This window comes from Bos grunniens, chromosome 5, assembly GCF_055505025.1.
Source record: "Bos grunniens cultivar Pamir isolate PY7600 chromosome 5, Bosgru_T2T1.0, whole genome shotgun sequence".
Lineage (NCBI taxonomy): Eukaryota > Metazoa > Chordata > Mammalia > Artiodactyla > Bovidae > Bos > Bos grunniens.
Genome location: NC_141169.1, coordinates 28,989,621 through 29,004,667, shown reverse-complemented (window position 1 = coordinate 29,004,667; position 15,047 = coordinate 28,989,621). Strand labels below are relative to the sequence as shown.

The window sequence follows — 15,047 nt, the reverse complement described above, 5'->3', positions numbered from 1 at the left end:
GGAGTCTGGTGGGCTGCAGTCCATGGGATCGCTAAAGAGTCAGACACGACTAAGCGACTTCACTTTCACTTTTCACTTTCCTGGACTGGAGAAGGCAATGGCAACCCACTCCAGTGTTCTTGCCTGGGGAATCCCAGGGACGGGGGAGCCTGGTGGGCTGCCATCTGTGGGGCTGCACAGAGTCGGACATGACTGAAACGACTTATCAAGAGCAGCAGCAGCAGGCTCTATGTGGATTCCAGCTGTTTTTACAGCGTTTAGTTCCAGGATCCAAACCAGGACACTGTCTTGCACTTATTACCATGTCTCCTTAACCATCTCTGGTCTGTGATAGTGTTTATCATGACCTTGGCTATTTTGAGGAGTATTGGTATAAGATACTTTACAGAATGTCCCCCAATCCACAAACCAGCCAGAAGTAGGATTTTTCTGGTGTTTTTCTCATGGTCAGAGTGGGGTTATGAGCTTTTAGGAAGAGCCCTGAAGAGATGAAGGGCCTCCTATCACAGCCTGTTGAAGTAGAAGATATTGCCCTGACTCATCACTGGTGATGTTAACCTTGATCCCTTGGTTAAGGTAGTGTTGGCCAGGTTTCTCCACTGTGAAATGGCTGTTTCCCTCCTTTCCATTCTGTATTCACCAGGTTCAGCCCACAAGAAGCGAGAATTAAGCTCCACCTACTAAGGGTGGAGTGTCTACTTGTATTATTTGGAATTCTTCTGTAAGGGATGTTTGCCTTTTGTCCCCTATCCATATAAAGGCTTCCCTTGTGGCTCAGCTGTAAAGAATCTGCCTGCAATGCAGGAGATGAAGTTTTGATCACTGGGTCGGGAAGGTCCCCTGGAGAAGGAAATGGCAATCCATTCCAGTATTCTTGCCTGGGTAATCCCATGGACAGAGAAGCCTGGTGGGCTACAGTCCTTGGAGTTGCAAAAGAGTCAGACATGATTTAGCAACTAAACAACAAGAATCCATATGCTGAATCATTAATTTATGCAAAGATGTCATGCATATTCAATGCTTTGGGTTATAATCCATACCACACTACCAATTTCATCACCCAGATTGTCCCAGCTTTAGCCACTGGGTGTTCTTTCAAGCTAGTTCCTCGATCTGACATCTTTTTTATTTTTGAGCACTTCCTTGCTCTCTGGCACCACAAGTTGCTGATCTTTATATTTTTAAAATTCTGCTGCTCTAAGTGTATCACTTTGTTATTATTTTTTTCCTTGCAAAAATGTGCATATTTATACTACTGTATTAGACACCAACTGGAGGGCGAGAGTGGGTGGAGAATCCTGCTGTCCCCCCGTACCTAGTCTCCTCTTCTTCCAAAATTAGAGAGGTGCTAGCCTTCTTAAAGCCAGGTAGATCTCTTGCCTGAGCTCTGGCCAATGGTTTGGGAGTGAAAGGCGAAGGTGATGCAGACCACCCTCAGCTCTTGCTCTTACAAAGAGGGAGCATGAATGAGCTGGGTCCCTGCTCCTCCCTCCCGCTGGCTGACAGATGGTGAGATCCACAGCCGTCCTTTCCCATTAGCTGCAGCAGCAAGAGCCCAGACCCCATGTTGGGAAATGGTTTTCTGGCAGCTGAGCAGAGGGAGTCCCCAAGCCTCTTCTCTACCCCCAGAAGTCTTCATAACTCCAAACCGGCAAGACTTACAGACAACCACCAGCAAGCAGAACACACACTGAAACAGCACAGGGTTGAGCAGCTTGCTAAAAGCAGGTCTCTGGCAAACATGCTCCAGAGGAGATGCAGGAGCTGCCTTGCCACAGCCCACCTCCCCCTAAACTAAGCAGGAAGGAGAGACAGCCTTGCCTTCTGTGGATGCAGAGTAGTGAGAGAAGACGGCACGCTGAGGTGGAAAAATCTTCAAACACAGGAAGAAAGAGATCTCACTCAGCTTAGGGTTTCCCTGGTGGCTCAGTGGTAAACAATCCACCTGCCAATGCAGGAAACACGGGTTCGATCCCTGGTCTGGGGAGATTCTACATGCTGCGAAGCAACTGAGCCTGTGCGTCACAACTATTGAACCTGTGCTCTCAAGCCCAGGAACCACAACTACTGAGCCCATGTGCCACAGCTACTGAAGCCGGAGCACCCTACAGCCTGTGCTCTGCAACAAAGGAAGCTGCTGCCACGAGAAGCCTGTGCACCACGACTACAGTGTAGCCCCGACTCACTGCAACTAAAGAAAAGCCCGCATGCAGCAACGAGACCCGGCACAGCCGAAAAGAAATACGTTACAAAAAAAGAATCTGCCTTCCAATGCAAGGGACTTGGTTTCCATCCCTGGTTGGGGAACTAAGATCCCACATGCCTGGGGCAACTAAACCCACGCACCACAACTACTTAGCTTGCGGACAACTAGAGAGAGGCCCTCGCGCCACAGCTAGAGAAACCCAAAGGCTGCAACAAAAAGATCCCGCATGCCACAACTAAGATCCAGCCCAGCCAAATAAGTAATTAAAAATAAAGGAGTCAATGTTGGTGGTTGTCTCTGGGCTGCAAGAAACACATCCACCCCAGACAGGGTAAGATGGATCGTTTTCACCTCCTGGAAAACATCAGAAGCAAATCTTAGAACAATAGCAAACTGAAGGAACAAAACTGTCAGAGAACTTCAGGAAGGATGGGTGCAGGCCTGTGCCACCCAGCTGTCACTTGGGGCTTTGCAGAGCTCAGGCCACTGGCAGCATAGAGGTTCTGGAAACTGCCCAGGGAACTAGCAGTTGGGTAACGTGAATATCACAGAGGCCCCACAGTAACAATAGAAGGGAGTGGCATCATCAAATCTCAAAGTTGGGAGGAATCCCAGAGGCCCCACCAGATGCATGAATAACTCCTACTTTCTAGAACAGTGGTCACCAACATCTGCTTCCATACCACAGTGGAGAGTGGTTCACTATTTCTTGTGGTGAAAAAGTCAGTGTTAGTCACTCAGTCGTGTCCAACTCTTTGTGACCCTGTGAACTAGCCCACCAAGCTCCTATGTCCTTGGAATTTTCTAGCTAAGAATACTGGAGTGGGTAGCCGTTCCCTTCTCCAGGGGATCTTCCCAACCCAGGGATTGAACCTGGGTCTCCTGTGTTGCAGGCAAATTGTTTACCTTCTGAGCCACCAGGGAAGCCCATTTTTTGTGGTAGTTCATCTCATTTATGTACTTCTCTGATTGTTAGTTCTCTCTTAAATTAAGGAAAATCTGCTTCCCTGAAATGTCTACCTCCTGGTTCTAGTTCTGCTTTCTGGTAGCACAAAAACAAGCTCCTAATAGTAGTACCTATTAGTACTAGTACGTCTTCTAAACATTTGGAATCAGTTCCCCATATCCTCTGAGCCTTTTCATCACCAGGACAAACAGCTCTAGCTCCTTCTATTGTGTCTTGGTGATCTGAACTCTCTCCACCACCCTCACAATTCTCTTCTTGACATTTTCTTTCTAGAAATAAAACAAAATAACCTAGGTACCCCACAGCCAGAAAAACAAAAACAAGTTTTAGTTCACTTGTGTTCCCTATCCACACTTCAGCTCTGTTCTGACACTTTTTTATACATTTGGTCTCATAGCACTTGGGTTATGCTACTATTATCAGATCATGTGGTGGATTAAAATGGCCACAAGTTCTTTGCTGCTCTTCCTACCAAGAGATGGAGTCTAGTTCTCTACCCCTTGAATCTGGGCTGGCCTTTTGATTGGCTTTGGCCAATAGAACATAGCAGAGGTTATGTATGACTTCTAAGCAAGTCTCAAGAGACCTAGCAGCTCCTACTCTGGTCCTCTTGGGATTTGGGCCTGAAACCACTATGCTGAGAAGTCCACGATATGAGAGCCAGTGGAGAGAGAGGCCCATTTCTTTCAAACATTCCAGCCATTGCACCCAAGGTCCCAGACAACAAGTGAGGTCATTCCGTTCCATCGAGTCCAGAATGCAGCTGCATGAGTGGGGTCAGGCCAGACCAACATAAGAACTGTCCTTTAAACTCACAGAATGGATAAATAATTAATTGTTGATGTTTTAAAAGTGTTGCTCCATAGTGTCCAACCCTTTACAACCCCATGGACTTTAGCCCTCCAGTCTCCTCTGTCTATGGGGATTTCCAATGTTTTAAGCTACTAAATTTTGAGAAGTTTATTATGCAGCAATAGATAACTGATATGTTTACACAAGAAATCATTGAGTGCTTTTGCTTTCCACTTACCCAAAGGGTTGTACCCTTTGCAATAGTGAAATATTTACCTTCCAACCTTCTCCCCCTGCCCTGGGCGGAGAAAGTCCAGCTATCTTGTAGTGCCAATCAGCTGTATCACTGCTAAGAATGCATGCCCAGCATGGGAATAAGCTGCTCAAGTCAGGAAACTAGACCCCTATTTAAGTGACAACTGTCATAGAAAAACAGGATGTCTGAAACTGACACCGGGAATAGTGTGTTCTTCGGTGGCTGGTATCTTACTGCCTGATACTGGGAGGAAGTTACAAGCCAAAGGGAAACACAATGGCGGAGGAAAGAGGCCAGGTGGTGGGCTGTCTATGGAGGCAAGAGACAAACAAAATACTAACATCCATCGCCAAGAAGTTCTTTGTGTTTTCAATATGTTCTCTTGGGTCTTTGGATTTCTAGGTGCATGCGTGTGTGCTAAGTCGTTTCGGTCATGTCCGACTCTTTGTGACACCGTGGATGGTAGCCCACCAGGCTCCTCTGTCCATGGGATTCTCCAGGCAAGAATATTGGAATGGGTAGCCATTCCCTTCTCCAGGGATCTTTCTGACCCAGGGATGGAACCTGTGTATTTCCAGGTAGTAAGACATTAACAGAACTACAGAAATAAATTCATTCCAACAAACCACTGTGAGCGTCCATTAAGTGCCACACCCTGGGGAAGGGGAGGCAACAAAAAAGAATACAATTTCTGCCCTCCAGGAGGTCAGTTCAGAGTGGTTCAAGTCTGGAAGCCTCGGTTGCAAGTCGCAAGGTGTGTATACATGCCAAGGAATCTGCTGCTGCTATGATGTTTTAGCTCTGGAATGAACAATTTCTCCATGAAGCCCTGGTTCACCAATAAGATATACTAGTGGCAAATAATCACATAAAAGAGATGCTCCAGAACATTAATCATCAGGAAATTCATATTAAAACCATAATGATATACCATTACACTCAGTAGAATGGCTAAAATTAAGAGAAGGACAATAACATCATTGACAAAAATATGGATGACTAAAATGCTCATATATTGCTATTGGAACCACTTTGGGGGAAATTGGAAGTTTTTAAAATAAATCTGTATTGTAAAGTTTTATATTTACCATGTGACCTAGAAGCTTTACTCGCATGCATTAACCTAAGAGAGATGAGAATCTACATCCACACACAGTCTTGTATATGAATTTTCATAGTCACTTTATTCATAATAGTAAAAAACCTGGAAACACGCAGATGTCCATCACCGGATGACTGGATCAAGAAATTGTGGTATACCCATACGGTGGACCGCTATTCTGTAATAATAGAAATGAACTCTGATACACATGACAACAAAGACTAATCTCAAAAAACCTTGAATCAAAAAAGCCAGACACAAGGAATATACACAGACAGAAAGGAATATTCCGGTATTTTGCAGTTGTAACTTACCCATAATGCTGTAATAAATAACCCTGTGCCTATGTAGTTTTGTATTGTTCGAGGTGTCTTTTGAGCTTAAATTCTTAGGAATGGGATTTCTGGCTCACAAGGTACGTGATAGGTATTACCAACTTCCTCTCCACAGGGCTGTACTCGTTTGTATTATTACCTGCAATATATGAAGAGTCCCTGGATCATCACCACCTTGCCAACCATATACGTTGCTACACTTGAACTTTTGCTAATTTGATGGGTACAGAATGGTTTTTCACTGTAGTTTCAATTTGTATGTCTCTTGCAGTGAGTGAAGTTGAACTTCTTTTCATGTAAAAGTATGTGGTGCAGACTTTTGCCCTCCACCCCATAAAATCTTTCATTTGTAAGGCCCCTTCTTGTCTGACCAAGTCCTAGCATCTTATTTCAAGTCACTGAGAGAGAATCTGATTGGCTCATCTATCTGTGATTTAGTTGCTACCCCAGGTGCGTTCAGCTCTGATCAGCTGTCTATTCATGTCCTACATGAGGGGCCTGATGGGAATCCTAAGAAGGCAGTGAGCGGTCATTGTATGTAAGATATTGGGTGAATATCAGCACTGAAAACGGGTGTTGGAGCCCAGATGACCCTAAAGCTGATGCAGTCTGACAATTCAGTACATATTTTTCACAGAGTACCTGCTATGTGTAAATACTGATCTAGACACCATGAAGGAGGCCATTTTTTGTATTAAAAATATATTATGGAGAATTTCAAGCAAAAATAAATGTAGAGAAAATATGTAATAAAACTCCATGTACCCATCACCCAACTATAACTATCAACTCATTTCTATTTTTCACCTATACACCCCTCCCCCATGGCTTTATGTTATTTAATCTGTAAATATTTCAACTTGAATCTCCAAAAGATAAGAACTCCTAACCAAGGACATAACCATAATATCATTATTGGACCTTAAAAATTAACAATAATTGCTTCATATCAAATATTCACTCAGTTCAGGTTTGCATGTTTGGTTATTATCATTGTTTGTTTACAGTACATCATGAGAAATGCTGGGCTGCAAGAAGCACAAGCTGGAATCAAGATTGCTGGGAGAAATATCAATCACCTCAGATATGCAGATGACACCACCCTTATGGCAGAAAGTGAAGAGGAACTAAAAAGCCTCTTGATGAAAGTGAAAGAGGAGAGTGAAAAAGTTGGCCTAAAGCTCAACATTCAGAAAACGAAGATCATGGTATCTGGTCCCATTACTTCATGGGAAATAGATGGGGAACCAGTGGAAACAGTGTCAGACTTTATTTTGGGGGGCTCCAAAATCACTGCAGATGGTGACTGCAGCCATGAAATTAAAAGACGCTTACTCCTTGGAAAGAAAGTTATGACCAACCTAGATAGCATATTCAAAAGCAGAGATATTACTTTGCCAACAAAGGTCCATCTAGTTAAGGCTATGGTTTTTCCAGTGGTCATGTATGGATGTGAGAGTTGGACTGTGAAGAAAGCTGAGCGCCGAAGAATTGATGCTTTTGAACTGTGGTGTTGGAGAAGACTCTTGAGAGTCCCTTGGACTGCAAGGAGATCCAACCAGTCCATTCTGAAGGAGATCAGCCCTGGGTGTTCTTTGGAAGGACTGATGCTAAAGCTGAAACTTCAGTACTTTGGCCACCTCATGCAAAGAGTTGACTCATTGGAAAAGACTCTGATGCTGGGAGGGATTGGGGGCAGGAGGAAAAGGGGACGACAGAGGATGAGATGGTTGGATGGCATCACTGACTCGATGGACATGAGTTTGAGTGAACTCCAGGAGCTGGTGATGGACAGGGAGGCCTGGCGTGCTGCGATTCATGGGGTTGCAAAGAGTCAGACACGACTGAGCGACTGAACTGAACTGAAATAAGGTCTACATATTGCAAGTGACTGATGCACCTTTCGAGCTTCTTGTAATCTATATAGGTTTTTCCCTTTTGTCTTTCTCTTTTTTCCTTTCAACTTACATATTGAAGAAACCAGGTCAGTTGTCCTTTAGAGATTCCCACTTATGGTATTATTTAAAATATTCTCCCCTCCTCTATATTTCTTTTAAATTCAGATTTTATTTTTCCATCTGTACCTCAATGCATGTGGGATCTTAGTTCCCTGGCTAGGGGTAGAACCCATGCCTCCTGCAGTGGAAGTTTGAAGTGTTAACTGGACTGCCACGGAAGTCCCCAGATTATCTATTTTTGAAAGACCCTGTCAGACAGACACAAAATGTACGGTTGTTGACAGATTGGAGAGAGTGAGGAGGCTGTGTCTGGCTCCCGGTCTCACAGCCATCGCAGTATGTTGAGTTTCTCAGAGATGGCACCAGGGTGAGTGAGAGCCGGGTAGCACTGGGTGACCCTGTGCATGGCTGCAGAAAAATAACTAAACATGGGCCAAGGAGATCCTAAGAAGCCAAGAGAAAAACATCATATGCATTTTCTGTGTGAACTTGCTGGGAGGAGCACAAGAAGAAGCACCCAGATGCTCAGTCAACGTCTCAGAGTTTTCTAAGTGTGCAGAGAGGTGGAGGACCACGTTTGCTCAAGCGAAAGGGACATTCGTAGACATGGCAAAGGCAGACAGACAAGGCCCGTCATGAAGAAGAAATTAAAATTTATATCCCTCCTAAAGAGGAAACAAAAAAGCAGTTCAAAGACCCCAATGTACCCAAGAGGCCTCCTTCGGCCTTTTCCTGGTTTTGTTCTGAGTATTGTCCAAGATCAAAGGAGAACACCCTGGCCTCTTCACGGGCAAAGCTGCAAAGAAACTGGGAGAGATGTGGATTAACACTGCAGCAGATGCCAAGCATCTTGTGAGAAGACTGCTCAGCTGGAGGGAAAGTACGAGAAGAGTATTGCTGCATGCCAGGCTAAAGGGAAACTCGGCGCGGCAACAGTGAGCGCATATACTAACGTTGCAACGATGCAGATGATCAGCATGGCCCTGCACAAGGATGACATGCTAGTTCCTGAAGCTTCCGTATTTTCATAGATTATAAGATAAAGTCAAGCATTTATCTGCTGATACTTTTTAAGTCGACCTGTCTTTATACTTAGAAATATCTCTTAATAGTAGGCTTCCCTGGTGGCTCGGAGTTGGGGTTGCAAAGAGTCAGACATGACTGAGTGACTATCGCAGTGCAGCAACCAAAGGAGTCGTCAAGGCTGAAAAAAGCAAGAATAAGAAGGAATATGAGGAGAGCCCGAGAGCTGCAACCACTGAGTCTCCTGAGCCTGGAGCCCTGCAGCAAGAGAAGCTACCATAATGAGAAGCCTGTGCACTGCAACTAGGGAGTAGCCCCCACTCACCACAAATAGAGAAAAGCCTGCATCAGTGAAGACCCAGTGCAGCCAGAAATAAATAAGGCAACAGTTTTTTAAAAAAGAAAATGAAGAGGAAGATGATGAATAAGTTGCTTCTAACCCAGTTTTTTTTTCTCTTGTCTATAAAGAATTTAACCCCCATGTGGACAGCTCACTCCTTTCAAAGAAAAAAACTGGAATGTAAGGCTGTGTAAGATTTGTTTTTAAACTGCACAGTGTCTTTTTTTTATATAGTTAACATACTACCAAAATGTGTCTTTAGATGGCCCTGTCCCAGTGATACTTTCAACAGCTACTAACCCTGCCTGGTACTATATGGGGGTTGCAAATTTGCCTGGAAATTTAAAGCATGTTCTTGTTGGTGCATAGTGCAAGTTAGTTATATATGGGAATGGAAGTTTTTTTCATCTTCAGTGGTCTCTGATGAAGCTTATATGAAATAATTCTTATTCTGCTAACTGAACACCACCCTGTAATTGCAAAAAAAAAAAAAAAAAAATTGCAGCTGTTTTGTTGACATTCTGAATGCTTCTAAACAAATACAACTTTTTATTAGTATTGTCCTTTCCATGCTGCTGCTGCTGCTAAGTCACTTCAGTCGTGTCTGACTCTGTGCAACCCCATAGACGGCAGCCCACTAGGCTCCTCTGTCCTTGGGATTCTCCAGGCAAGAACACTGAAGTGGGTTACCATTTCCTTCTCCAATGCATGAAAGTGAAAAGTAAAAGTGAAGTCGCTCAGTCATGCCCGACTCTTAGTGACCCCATGGACTGCAGCCTACCAGGCTCCTCCGTCCATGGGATTTTCCAGGCAAGAGAACTGGAGTGGGGTGCCATTGCCTTCTCTAGTCCTTTCCGAAGGTCTGAAAATTTTCTCCTTGAGCAGAAGCTAGTCTTTTCCTTTTGCCCATTTTTGATCGCATGGATTATTACAGTGTTTTATCTTTCATATAGTTAGCTGATAAAAAGCTTTTGTCTACATACTTTGCATACTCATGATGAGGATAATAAAAGTTGAATTGAGATAGATTTCCTTCATAACCGAGGCTCAAATCTTGATCAGTTGATATCCGGTTCACAGAGCCCAGTTACACTTACAAAGTGAAGACTAACCCATCTACTCACAGCATAGGATTATTGGAATTAAGCATTTTGAAAGTCTGTCCCTGAGGGACTAGTGAAACAGTCCATGTGCTGGGCAGTTATATTTGCAGTTCCCTTGTTAAAAACCTGAGAATGTAGCCCCAGAAGTGTGAGCTTAAAATTCAAGACTGACATATTAAGTTTTTTTGTTGACATTGACAGAGGCTCTGGGAAAATGTGCTGGCTGTAAATATCTTTTCCTTTTTATCTAAATGTGGATTATTTAGGGAACTTGAGATGTTCCATTAAAGATACTTAATTAATTGGGTCAACTTTTAAAATTGTGTACCACACTTTAAATCAGGTATATTTTCCTGTATTATGGTTTGCCCCTTTATAATCAATAGACATGAGGGAATAAGATACATAAACTTTGTATCTCAGTGTGAATTATCTGATTTATTTGAATTTGATTTTTTAAAAAAATTCAAGCTCATTCATTAGGGTCGTATGTTTATCTGCTTAGCAGTTTAGAGAGCAATTTGGCAATTCTGTGGTTTTCAAGACTATCATTTTCTTAAAGTGCCAGTGTTTTAAAATAACATTCTTATAATTTAACATGCTTTTGTGATAGAGTGCTGTTTTGTTACATAATTTTGACTTGGATTCTTTCCATTTGCATTTTTATGTAATTTCAGGAGGAATACTGAACATCTGAGTCCTGGATGATGCTAATAAACTAATAACTATGTGTGTGTGTGTGTGTGTGCACGTGTTTGGTCATGTCCAGTTCTTTGTGACCCCATAGACTGTAGCCTACCAGTCTCCTTTGTTCATGGAATTTTCCAGGCAAGAATACTGGAGTGGGTTGCCATTTCCTCCACCTGGGGAGCTTCCTGACCCAGGGACTGAACCCCCATCTCTCATGTGTCCTGCATTGGTAGGTGGATTCTTCACCAGCTTTTCCTGGGAAGCCCCCAAATGGCAGAGGTTTAAAAATGTGTAGGTTTGTCTCTCCTTTTGAGGTGTCAGCAGTCGTGTTCAATCCATTATTATTTCTTTAGAAATTATAAAGTGGTGATATTTTAATCCTATCATTTCTTCTTTATATATTAGCTGGAATATTTCTATAAAAGGAAATTTCTCCTTACCTATTTGGTTATCCCTATTTATAGTTCCCACAGGAAGGCAAGATAAATACTTGAACCAATTTCAATGCAAGAACTGCTTCCTAGCATGGAAAATGCAAACTGAATCCAACTTGGATCCTGCCCTCAAGGAGATTTACATTTGGTAGGGGAATAAGACATGTGCACAGAAGTGATGAAAGAATCCAAGAGGTACAAAGGGTTCTGAGCATGTTTTGAGGAGCATCATTGCTAAGAGGCAGAGCTGCTGGGATTCAGTGCTTCTGGATACTGGGGGATTCAGCAGGGGGGCCTAGTAAAAGTGTTGGCATTTCAGCTGGCATTCACTCCAAGGATGGGGTGGCAGGGAGTGCCAGTTGCTCTCCAACATAAGCTCTCCCCTTCTTCTAAGCCTGGGCTCATGGTCTTCCAGAAGTAAGATAGCTGTTTATTCTTCTTTGCAGTTCAGTGTGGCCATATGACAAAGTTCTGGCTTATAGGCTGTTATGAGAAAAGGTAACCTGTGCAATTTTCAGACTGCACCCTTAAAGACAGGAACAGGCCTTTCTCTCCCGCCTCCCTATCCTACTGCTCACAAGGTCGATTCTGTGGTGCCTTATCTTGGACACTTACTCCTTGGAAGGAAAGTTATGACCAGCCTAGATAGCATATTCAAAAGCAGAGACATTACTTTGCCAACAAAGGTTCATCTAGTCAAGGCTATGGTTTTTCCTGCGGTCATGTATGGATGTGAGAATTGGACTGTGAAGAAAACTGAGCGCTGAAGAATGGATACTTTTGAACTGTGGTGTTGGAGAAGACTCTTGAGAGTCCCTTGGACTGCAAGGAGATCCAACCAGTCCATTCTGAAGGAGATCAGCCCTGGGATTTCTTTGGAAGGACTGGTGCTAAAGCTGGAACTCCAATCCTTTGGCCACCTCATGTGAAGAGTTGACTCATTGGAAAAGACTCTGATGCTGGGAGGGATTGGGGACAGGAGGAGAAGGGGACGACAGAGGATGAGATTGCTGGATGGCATCACTGAGTCGGTGGACGTGAGTCTGAGTGAACTCTGGGAGTTGGTGATGGACGGGGAGGCCTGGAGTGCTGCGATTCATGGGGTGGAAAAGAGTTGGACACGACTGAGCGACTGATCTGATCTGATCTGATCTTGGAACATGAGGACTGCCATCATGAGGACGGCAGAGCAACAAGGTAGAAGGAAACTCCTGGATTTCTGGATGCCCTCCTATGAGGCACCATACCAGCCCTGGGTGCTGGCCAACTATGACAAGAGCAAGGAATAAGCCTCTTCTCCTGATGGGGAGGCCGAGGAGATGGGAGTGCTGTCTGGGGGTCCCACTGGAAGCATCTAGTATCTGCTGGTGCTGGGAAGTGGTGAGAAAGGGAATTCAGCTCAAAAAAATATAGGGAAAGGAAAAAGTGTAAGGCAAGGTCAATGTTTTCACATTGAGGAAGAGAAGAGAGCAATTAGAAGATCCCAAAGTCTCTTGTGTGGGTGTGTGGTTAGTTGTGTCTGACTCTGTGTGACCCTATGGACTGTAGCCTGCCAGTCATTGGATTTTCCAGGCAAGAATACTGGAGTGGGTTGCCATGCCCTCCTCCAGGGGATCTTCTCGACCCAGGGGTCAAACCCACATCTCTTATGTCTCCTGCATTGGCAGGTGGGTTCTTTACCACTAGCACCACCTGGGAAACCCAAAGTCTCTTAAGAGTAGGGTTATCAATATTTTTGAAAAGCATTGACTCTCCCTTCTCACTCCTGAAGTTTGATTCAATGTGAGAATAGGGCTAATGATAAATCTCAGAAACATGTTATTGAGTGAAAGTAAACAATATAAACTATCTCATTCTATTTATATAAAGTTTAAAAATGGGCACAATGAATCTATATTGTTAGAGGTTATCTTTGGGGAAGAGAGTAGAGTTAGTAACTGGGGGGGACCTGTCTGGGACACTATTGATGTTCTTTTCTTAACCTGTATGGTGGTTCCTTTGTAGTAATTCTTTGAACTGCACCTTTACAATGTTTGCATTTTTTATATGTGCATTATGCATCAATCTAAAAGTTATTTGAAAAAAGCAGTTGGTTGCTGTTATATTCTAAAGGAGGGAAGACTGAAACAGAAGCATATAGAGTTAGGACAGATCCTATGTGGAGATGGCCTTCTTTTGGTTTCAAAGTAGCTTTTATATTTGTCTAGTTAAATACCAAAACACATGATATTTGAGATACATGCAAAGCAATGTTTGATGATATAAATCCGTGAATGGAAGAGGAAAATAAAACTAGTAATCAAATTTCAGCAAACCTCAAATTTTACTTATTCCTAGAGATTTGGCCATTTTTCCTCCCTTTATTTGCTGCATTTGGTGCGTGATGTTCTGACTGACACTGCTTTTCATATATGTATGTCAGGTGCAAAATGGAGCCCGACTTCATCTGGTTGTGGGCCTCTTCCTTTCTTCGGTCTTATAAAGCTCTTGGTCTTTACAAGAGAATTAGCATTTTGGCCATTCCTCCATAGTGAAATGTTTGGTTTATTTCTGCCAGTTTGTCCCTGTTGCTCTGTTTCTCTGCAGTTCTGTGACTACGGTAACCTTTTATTTCAGCGAGCAGCCTTGTAAAGGACGTTTTAGACATCAGTTAAGCTCATCTGCAGTGATGCCAGTAGAAGAGCTATGGCCAAGTTCACACATGGGAAGCAATGACACAGCTGCTGCCGGGCCAACAGTGACTATAAGAAGATTCTTGATTTCAGAGATGTTAGAATGTGAAAAAAAAAGTGCATCTTAGAACTGATGAATCAGTATGTTGAAGGAAAAGGCAGAGTCAGAAAATTACTATTTACAGAATTAGAGGAAGTCTTACATACTTGCATAATTTGGGCTGAAAATAAGAAGTGATGTATTTCAAGGACCTAGAATAAAATCAGGGAAAAGGTTAAAAGAAAATAGCACAGTTTGCCTAAAATAAGTATACTATGTTTGATGGAGGCTGGTATTCATTAACTTGATCTAGACAAGCACAGTTGGTCTCCCTCTCCCATTGGGAGGCAAGGTGATGTGACAACTTAGAGTGCTGAAGGGTTGATAAATGTTCAGCAACTGGCTTTCTAGAAAAATGTGCATATATATGTTTATTAGAAATTTTACTGATAGAAAGGATAGGTAGCACACAGCTTACAAATATTATTAAATATACCACTCTTTGTTGTAAATGACCATATAGCAGGAAGTGAAGAGGAACTAAAGTGATTCTTGATGAGGGTGAAAGAGGAGAGTTAAAAAGCTGGTTAAAAGCTCAACATTCAAAAAATAAGATCATGGCATCAGTCCCATCACTTCATGGCAAATAAATGGGGAAAAATGAAAATAGTGATAGACTTTATCTTCTTGGGCTCCAAAATCACTGTGGACTGTGACTGCGGCCATGAAATTAAAAGACGCTTGCTCCTTGGAAGGAAAGCTATGACAAACCTAGAGAGAGTATTAAAAAGCAGAGACATCACTTTGCCAACAAAGGTCCACATAGTCAAAGTTACGGTTTTTCCAGTAGTCATGTACGTATGTGAGAGTTGGACCATAAAGAAGGCTGAGAGCTGAAGAATTGATGCTTTTGAACTGTGGTGTTGGAGAAGACTCTTGAGAGTCACTTGGACAGCAAGGAGATCAAACCAGTTAATCCTAAAGGAAATCAAACCTAAATATTCATTGGAAGGACTGGATGCTGAAGTTGAAGCTCCAACACTTTGGCCACCTGATGGAAAGAACTGACTCATTAGAAAAGACCCTGATGCTGGGAAAGATTGAGGGCAGGAGGAGAAGGGAGCGACAG

At 43.1% G+C, this 15,047-nt stretch overlaps 1 non-coding gene and 1 pseudogene across 1 annotated transcript; both read left to right on the top strand.

The window, feature by feature from the left end:
- The first annotated feature begins 8,044 nt into the window (after positions 1-8,044).
- Positions 8,045-8,647, top strand: LOC147371579 (high mobility group protein B1 pseudogene; annotated as a pseudogene).
- Positions 8,541-8,644, top strand: LOC147371580 (U6 spliceosomal RNA). Its single transcript, XR_015165023.1, has one exon. It is a non-coding gene; the product is annotated as a U6 spliceosomal RNA (small nuclear RNA).
- Positions 8,648-15,047: the final 6,400 nt, after the last annotated feature.